Here is an 8617-nt window from a genome sequence, read left to right as displayed (position 1 = left end):
TAAGTTACTGGTTTGCTCAGGCTTGAACCTGTGATCTTCCCGGCTCAGCTGCCCAGAGTGCCTACTACATATTCTTAAATGTCACTATAGCTGACATAAAAACTTTCAGTTATGGGTCTATGGAGAAGCTCAATGAGGTATAGGTCATTTAGATCAGTGGCTTTTAATTACCTACAAAACTTTAGTAAGAGAAAAACAAAAAACTACAGTTGAAACATTGGGTATTTTTTAGTTATAAAATAAGTAAGACACTTGAAACCAGAAGTGTAGGGAAGGATTTTCTAAACAGAACTTCAATTATACAAGAAATAACAGCAAGAATCTACAAACAAGATTATACCAGAATAAAAAACTTCTGTATGGCAAAAGAATCAACTAGTAGGGTGAAAGGACAACCTACAGAATGGGGAAAGTTTTTTGCCAGTTGGCCCTCAGGTGGAGGACTAATATCTAGAGAATATAAAGACTTCAAAAAAATAAAACACACCACCTAAAATTAAAGGTCAGTCAAGAAATATGCAAGAGAAATGAAGATGCACTTCACAGAGGAAGAAATACAAATCATCAACAAATGTACGAAAAAATGTTCTATCTCTCTGGCCGTTAGAGAAAAGCACATTAAAACAACCCGAAGATTGCACCTTATTCCAGAAAGAATGGCAGTCATCAAGAAATCAAAGAATAACAAATGCTGGTGTGGCTGTGGTGAAAAAGGAACCCTCCCCTTCATTGTTGGTGGGAATGCAAACCAGTACAATCATTATGGAAATCAGTATAGAGGTTTCTCAAAGAACTAAAATTAGAAATTCCATATGACCCAGTTATGCCCCTGCTAGGTATCTTCCCCAGAGAGCTTAAGACATCATACTACAGAGATACATGCATACCAATGTTTACTGCAGCACATTTCACACAAGCTAAATTCTGGAAACAGCCTGTATACCCATTAGCAGACAACTGGATAAAGAAAATGTCATCTCTATATATAATAGAATATTACTCAGCTATAAAGAAAGAAAACTTGAGACATCTGTAGGGAAATGGATACACCTGGAAAATATAATGTTGAGTGAACTAAACCAGACACACAAGATTAAATACTGTACGGTATCTCTCATTTGAGTGAGGCAAAATATAAACATAGGGAATAATAAAGGTAGGACAGAAGGAGAGGAGGCAATGATCTCTTGCAGATAGGAAGGGGTTTAAGGGACCAAGGGTGGGGGGGAGGGGGAAGGGGATGGGGAAATAAGTAGAATAAAGATAAGCCAAATACAGGATCTTAATAACCTCAGTGAACAGAAACTTTATATGCCATCAACATGAACTAAGTTTAGTAATATCAGTAAGAATGAAAAGCGGGGAAGGGAATATGGTGGACTGACAACTGGTGGTCAACTTGTAACACCCAGGTGAACTGAACCCCCCACGGTGCTGGGTGTGGGAGGCCCACCTGAGCATTGTTGCCAACAAAAGAAAAAGAAGAACTGGAGAAGAAGTAAGAAGCTGTTGGGAAGCTGTTAGGGAGCTGTTGGTTCTCCTGAAGACCTTGTCATGCCGGTTTTCCTGTTCTCATTGTCGAAGGAGCTCGGGACTTGGTTGTCATTGGGGATGGCTATGATTCACTTTGGGGGAGCTCTGGTCCTCACTTTGACCATCGCTTCCTGGCTCTGGAGAGGCAGATGGTACACTGCTCACTTTCCTGGAGAAGCTTGTTGTGTTGTCTTTCCTGATGGGAGTTTCTCTGTTCTCATCGTCAGCGGAGCTTGGGACCTTACTGTTGCTGAGGATGGCTGTGGTACTTTTCTGGGAGCTCTGGTTCTTACTTTGAGCGTCATTTTCTGGCTCCAGTGCAGATCCCTCAGCCTGCTTGCACAGATCCTCATCCCACTGGCACAGACTTTATAGTTTCCACCACCGACCTTTGAGTCTTCCCAGCACAGATCCACGACATAGTCCCACATGCGACATTGTCGTGGGCTCCTGGCCTCCAGTTGGACTCTTGGGGGGCACTGTTCTGGGCTCTAGGTCTTCAGTGGACTCATGCAGGACATTATGGTGGGATCCAGGGCCTCAGCTGGATTCTTTGGTCTTCAATGTGTTGACAGGTTTCCTGTACTCTTTTTGTATATGACTCTTTGGGGTGACTATTATAAAATAATTCTATAAATTATGTGTCCTGTATTGTTCCCCCTGTGAACCCTGACCACAACAGGGAACTAGAGGAGGAGGGAGGGAGAGGGGAGTGAAGGGGAAGGGGATTAGAAAACGAAACAAGCTGTATTATGTACCAGGTACCCACTCCCCAAGATGACTATAAAATGCATGTACCGCCAACATGTACTAATAAAAAAATAATTTAAAAAAATCTTTCTGATTTCTCAAAATATACTCCCTGGACTCCTGAATCACCCCCAGGAAGTAGTCAGAAATGCAAATTCTTTTCTCCCACACCAGACCTTCCGTGTTAAAATTTTGGTGGTGGGCCCCAATATGTGTTTAAACTTTCTAGGGGATTTGATGTATGATAAAGTTTGACAACCATTATTCTATTCAAAATGAAAAACTTTTAAAATGTAGTACTGTATTAAAGAGAAAACAGCTATTATACAAGATAATTTACCACATTCCCAGTTCATCTTCTTTATGTTTTTAAGGATCTACAAGGTAGTATCAATATCAGGATTTTTAAAGGTGATCAACTTTGGGAACTGCTACAGTAGGGAGAATATTTACTCTATAGATGACATGACAGCTGTACCATATATTTATCTGACAATGAGGCTCATTTTCAGAATAACTGTATCTTCTTTGGAAAAAGTAGCAGAACTTCATAAGATGGAAGATTACGTTACACACAGGATAAAGTTTCCAATTTGTGCAGTACTTCAAGCTAGAAGTATTCTTATAGAATTTACCTTTGGATATCAACAACATTCTCCTAGTTTATTGATGATAAGACGACACTGAATGCGAGGCAAACAGAAGGGCTGGAACAATCGAGGACCTGTGAATTACTGCCTGCGTGAAGTTCTAAGTAAATAAGCGACAAAGGCCCTGAAGTTAGTTCACAACAGTGCTCAGTATATTACAATTAGTAATATTAAAATATTTTCAGAGAATAGTCAATTAAATTTTATGAAAACCTCCACTGTAATTGCCTGGGTCCTTTAGTGAAGGGGCTGACTTTGTATTGTCTATCTCTCTATTCCCGCCAACAAACGGTCTGGCTTATTACTGTGAATGGGCATGTAACAACTGAAAATATACAAAGAGCACTAAAAATCACCTTAAGGTTTCCAAGTGACCCCTTAATCTTTACAGTGTGGTGATGGAGACATTTTTCTTAGTAATAAATTTCATGTTTCTTATGTCCCTATACCCAGTGGAACAGTTTATTCCGCAATTGTGTGGAACTGTTTCGTTGGGAGGGGGGTTGCCATGCAGAGGCATTTCCCTAGGGGTCAGCTGCTTATGGTATGTAGGTTCAGGGTGTAATTTCTGGGCAGTGGATTCAGCTGTATTCCTTACCCACCAGTCATAGTAGGTATCCTGATTTGAGTGTCTAGCAATTCATCTGTTACATTTCAGGTCTTCCAACTCCTGCACTGCTTTCTGTGGCAGCTTCAGAGCATGCATTTCTGCTCTGCTGAGTTGTGAGCCTCCGTATCTGCGCATCCATCCTCAGAATTCATAGGGCAGTAGTCTGCTCAGTCACCTTCTTGCTTACAGATCAGAGTAACTGAAAAGAATCTGTAAACTGATCAGTTTTCATTTTGTCTGGCTTTTTACTTATTGTAAGGTTAGAGTGGAGTGCAAACTTCCTTGGGCCTTATATGTGGACCACAACTGGCAGTCCCATCCTCTTATCTACATTCTGCTTGTATCATTATATGCACTGAATTTTAACACTTGTATAACTTTTCAGATGTAGGTTTGATGTATTTTGTAGTTCTGATCTAAAGTATAAATGACAACATCAAACCAACATCAAGCTTTCAGCCATTATGCTAAAAACCAACAGGAACAGAGGTAACAGTTTATGTGTTAGTAACACTTATAGTTATTGTTAAAGGCACTTGGTTCCATCTTTGTGAGAGTTTTATATCTTTCTCTTCATCTTTTCTCTCTGCATCTTCTCTACACCCATGAAGTGCTGTCTACTACTATGCACAGGCCACAGAGCACATTTCAACCTTAAAACTACAGATGGTGTAGTTTCAAAGCCCACAGGGGAAACTTTGGGCTGTGCAGACATTTTTAAAGTTGCTAATGTTAATTTAAGTGAACTGCCTTCAAAATTCATTGCCTCTGGTTTGACAGTGCAATTCATCCATTGCCCCAGCCCCTATACTGACCGTTCTTAATGATAGCTGGTGCTCTCATTTTAGAGCCTTCATAATCCAGTTGTCTCTGGAAACACACTTAGAAGTGTGGGCTATTAATTTCTTCAGCTTTTCTCAGTCCAATCAAGTAGACAATCAATATTAACAACATCACAACCTACAAGAAATGAGTAAGCTCCAGGACACACATAACCTCCCAAGATTAAACTGTGAAAAGCAGAAAATCTCAAAAGACCAATAATGAGCAATGACATTGAAACAGTAATGAAAAATCTCCCCTAAAAGAAAAGCCCTGGCTTCACTGCTTAATTGTACTGAATTGTAAAAAATAAAAAAATAAAAAAATAAAAAGAAATGACACCAATTCCTCTCAAACTATCCAAATATTCAAAAGGGAGGAAATTTCAAAACCAGACAAGGATATAACAACAACAAAAGAAAATTACAGACCAAAATCCCTGCTGAATACAGATGCAGAAATTCTCAAGAAATTATTAGCAAACTGAATCCAGAGTGCCTCAAAAAGATTACATACCATGATCAAGCAGGCAGGGATTTTTCAACATACACAAATTAATAACAATGGTACACCACACCAAGAGAATGAACAACAACAACAAAACAACCACCTTATGATTATCTCAGGAGATACAGAAAAAGCACTTGATAAAATTCATTACCCCTTGCCTTAGTTACTTTTCTCTCCTTGCTGAGACAAAATACCTGACACCCAAAGTTAAGGAAGGAAAGGTTTATTTAGCTCACAGTTTGTGGAGGTTTCAGTCCATAATCAGCTGGCTCCAAGGCAGGGTGGCAAGGCTGAGGGGCAACAGTTCATGGTGGTGGGAGACAGCAAAAGCAACAATAGCGAAAGGGTATGAGCACGCCTCTTTTCCTCCCTCATATTATAGGTAGGCTACCTGCCCTAAGAAGGTGCAGCATTCACACTCCCAATCCCAGCACTAGACAAGGAACCAATCACAACTCTAGATTCAGCCCCCTCTGCAAAGCCCACCCCACATGACTGAATGAGGCTTTGGGAGGACATTCAGACAAACCATAACATCCCTTTTTGATTAAAAACTCTTAACAAATCAAGTACAGAAGGAACATTAATACAATTAAGGCTTTGTATGAGAACAAAGGGTGTCCACTTTTATCTCTCTTATTTAATACTGCATGGGCAGTCTTTTTTTTTTTTCTTCTTCGAGACAGGGTCTCCCTATGTAGTTTAGGCTGGCCTTGAACTTATTATGGTAGTCCAGGCTGGCCTTGAACTCATAGCGACCCTCCTACCTCAGCCTCCCCAGTGCTGGGATTACAGGCATGTACCACCACAGCTAGCTTGCATGTGAAGTTATACTCAGAATAATAAAGAGAAAAGAAAGGCATTCAAATTGGAAAGAAGAAAGGAACACTATTCCCCTTGGTGATTATATACATATATATAAAATATATATATACATATATTTATATATACACACATACATATATAATATATATGTATATATATAAAACCTGGGTTAGGAATGTAGCTCAGTGGTAGAGCACTTGCCTAGCATGTGCACATGTGTAAGGCCTTGGGTTTAATCTCCAGCACAGAAAAGGAGAAGGAAGAAGAAAGGAGGAGGAAGAAGAAGAAAGAAGGAAGAGAAAAGAGAAGTAGCAGCAGCTAGACACTCTCCCCAAAACTGAAGAACCAAGAAACAAATTCAGTAAAGTTGTAGATCAACATACAAAACTCAGTAATGTTGTTCTCTATCAATAAGGAGCCAGCTGAAGAAGAAATCAAGAAAGTAATCCCATTTATAATAGCTACCAAAGCCCAAAACAAATAAATGAAAATTCTAGGAACCAATTTAATCAAGGAGGTAGAACACTCTATAATAAAAATTAAAAATATGGATTAAAGAAATCAAAGAGGTCACATACAAAAGGGGAAAATATCTCAAGTTGTTGAGACCACTACTGTCTTTTACTCCACCTGAGTTTATTAAATGATGTCTACTTAGGTGAAAGAAAATTTATCTGTTAACAACGAACACCTCGCTCATCATTCAGATTATCACTAAAAGAAATGGTAAAATATCAATTACAGAATAAATGCTTCTTATTATCAGTCTGAATAGAAAAGGTAACAATAGCCTCATATTTAGCAGTGAATATTCTGTGGTTCTTAGTGGTCAGCTTATGAATTACTATTATATTTTCTAAACTGCAACTATAAATTGTTATCTCTTGGTTTTGTTCAATAAAATCATCAGTACTGTGTATTGCTAAAAAGCTTCTAAAAGTAGTTCCGTTTATATGAGAAAGTTTTAAAACTACTAAAGCAAGATAATCAGACAAAATGGTACATTTAATAGTCTGTTCACATACTTTTGTTGTATATATGGCCAGGTCATTTAGTTGGAATGACTGAATTTAATTACAACTGAATAGTTAAAAATAACTTCTTCAGTCTTTTTTTTTTTTTTTTAACTTCTTCAGTCTTGAACTTTACAAGTATCAGGGAGATATTTTGAGGCTATTTTCCTTCCGAATGTATTAGGAAAACAGAAATCCACCTTCACTAGGTCAACAAAGAAAGGAACACCAGAGCAGAGTACCAGGCTGGAGCCGTGCTCAGTGCAGAACTTGCCCGCGTGGGCGGGGCCCCAGCACGGAGTGTGGGTGGGTGCGGGTGAGTGGAATACCATGGTAGTCTCATACTTCCTACTACTGGGATTTTCTTCCTCTTCCTTATTCCTCAATATATGTAAGATTACGGTACTATCCTATCAATAATTCTCATTGTACAATTCTAATCTATTTTCATTTTTTAAACTTAATGCAATATGTATCTCAATATATCTGACAGGAAGTCCCACAGTTACTCTTACTAAATAAGGACAGCAAGGAAAGTGCTTAGCGTATGCTTGCTACAGTGTACTTGCTAATCAGTGTCAGCTACTATTACCTGGAGGTAGCCCCAAGTCCTAGGTCATAAATGTCTTTCAGGAACAAACATTAAGCTACGTGTTAAGATCACTGGCTTGGCGGAGTATAACTCTTGCTTTGATTCGACTACTAAATAAAGTAGGATAAACAACACCTCAGGAAGCCAAATTTGTTTCACGGTTGAACTAGCCTAAAAAAGCAAATGCCTCCAAATAAGCCACTCAATAATCTAATTGACAATATTCAGTATATTTCTTCTTTAAATGTACTTACCTGACTATACCTGATACTGTATTTATAAAGAATTTATAGTAGAAGTGGTGAAAATGAAAGGATGAGAATCTAGTTTTAGTCTTTCAAACTATCCTATGTAAATTTAGGCTCAGCTTATAGGAACCAGTTCCTTGTATCACAACACTGTATTTCACTATATGAGAAAACTGCCTCAAGAAATGAATTTCAAGATGCATTTCCCAGCATGCTGGGAAGCTGAGGCAGGACAATGACAAATGCAAGCCCAGCCTAGGGAACTTAGACCCTGAATTCAAACAAAACAATTAAAAAAGGGCTGTATACGTAGCTCAGTGCAAAGGTCCTGGGTTTAGTCCACACACACATTTTATTTCATTCTTGCATTTGGTTGGTGAGTACTGAGTGCCTTTTACGTTACAGGCATCGTATACATAATTATGTTTGTGAGTTTGAAGCTCAGCTGTAGCATACAGGCACTTCCTATGGTTTGTGTGCAACTGATACTGGAGGGACACATGGGTATTTACAATGGCTGAATCTCAAAGTAAGACTAAGGCAATGAGAAGGAATACACAGCAGGAGTATTGCTGAGTACTGTTTTAATCAATTTTCTCTACACCAAACATATTTACACTGTAGAAAGGATTTGTTGAATTATTTACAACACCTTGTAAATAATAACACATTGTAAGCAAAGGCCACAAAGTAGATAGATAATATTCTTTCTCTCACTTTCTGCACCCAGAGTGCTATGTGGTGCTTTTTCCTTTAGGATTAAGATATATAACGACTTTAAATATTATATTAGAGAATGGCTTGTAAGTATAATTTCATGAAGTTAGTATTTTTTGTTGGAATTATAGTTTTTTCTTTTAATTTTCTGGAATATAACTTTGATATATTTGCATCTGTGCGGGGGGGTTTCACGTTGCTACACAGCTGAATAATCAGCAAAGTTTCTTACAGTCTAGAATTTTTAATTCATTTATTCTTTCAGTCACCCATTCTTCTAATTACATCAAGAGGATATGTCAGTTGCTGCTTAGAGATAGTGCACATCTTTCCAAACTCCTTTCCTC

At 38.4% G+C, this 8617-nt stretch overlaps 1 protein-coding gene across 1 annotated transcript in view; it reads right to left on the bottom strand.

The window, feature by feature from the left end:
• The window catches only part of Itfg1 (integrin alpha FG-GAP repeat containing 1), a gene marked incomplete in the record, with an annotated part of 219908 nt that overhangs the window by 30526 nt on the left and 180765 nt on the right, over positions 1 to 8617 (bottom strand).

This window comes from Chinchilla lanigera, unplaced genomic scaffold, assembly GCF_000276665.1.
Source record: "Chinchilla lanigera isolate Chin_1 unplaced genomic scaffold, ChiLan1.0 scaffold00073, whole genome shotgun sequence".
NCBI lineage: Eukaryota > Metazoa > Chordata > Mammalia > Rodentia > Chinchillidae > Chinchilla > Chinchilla lanigera.
This window is presented reverse-complemented; position numbering and strand designations above follow the sequence as displayed.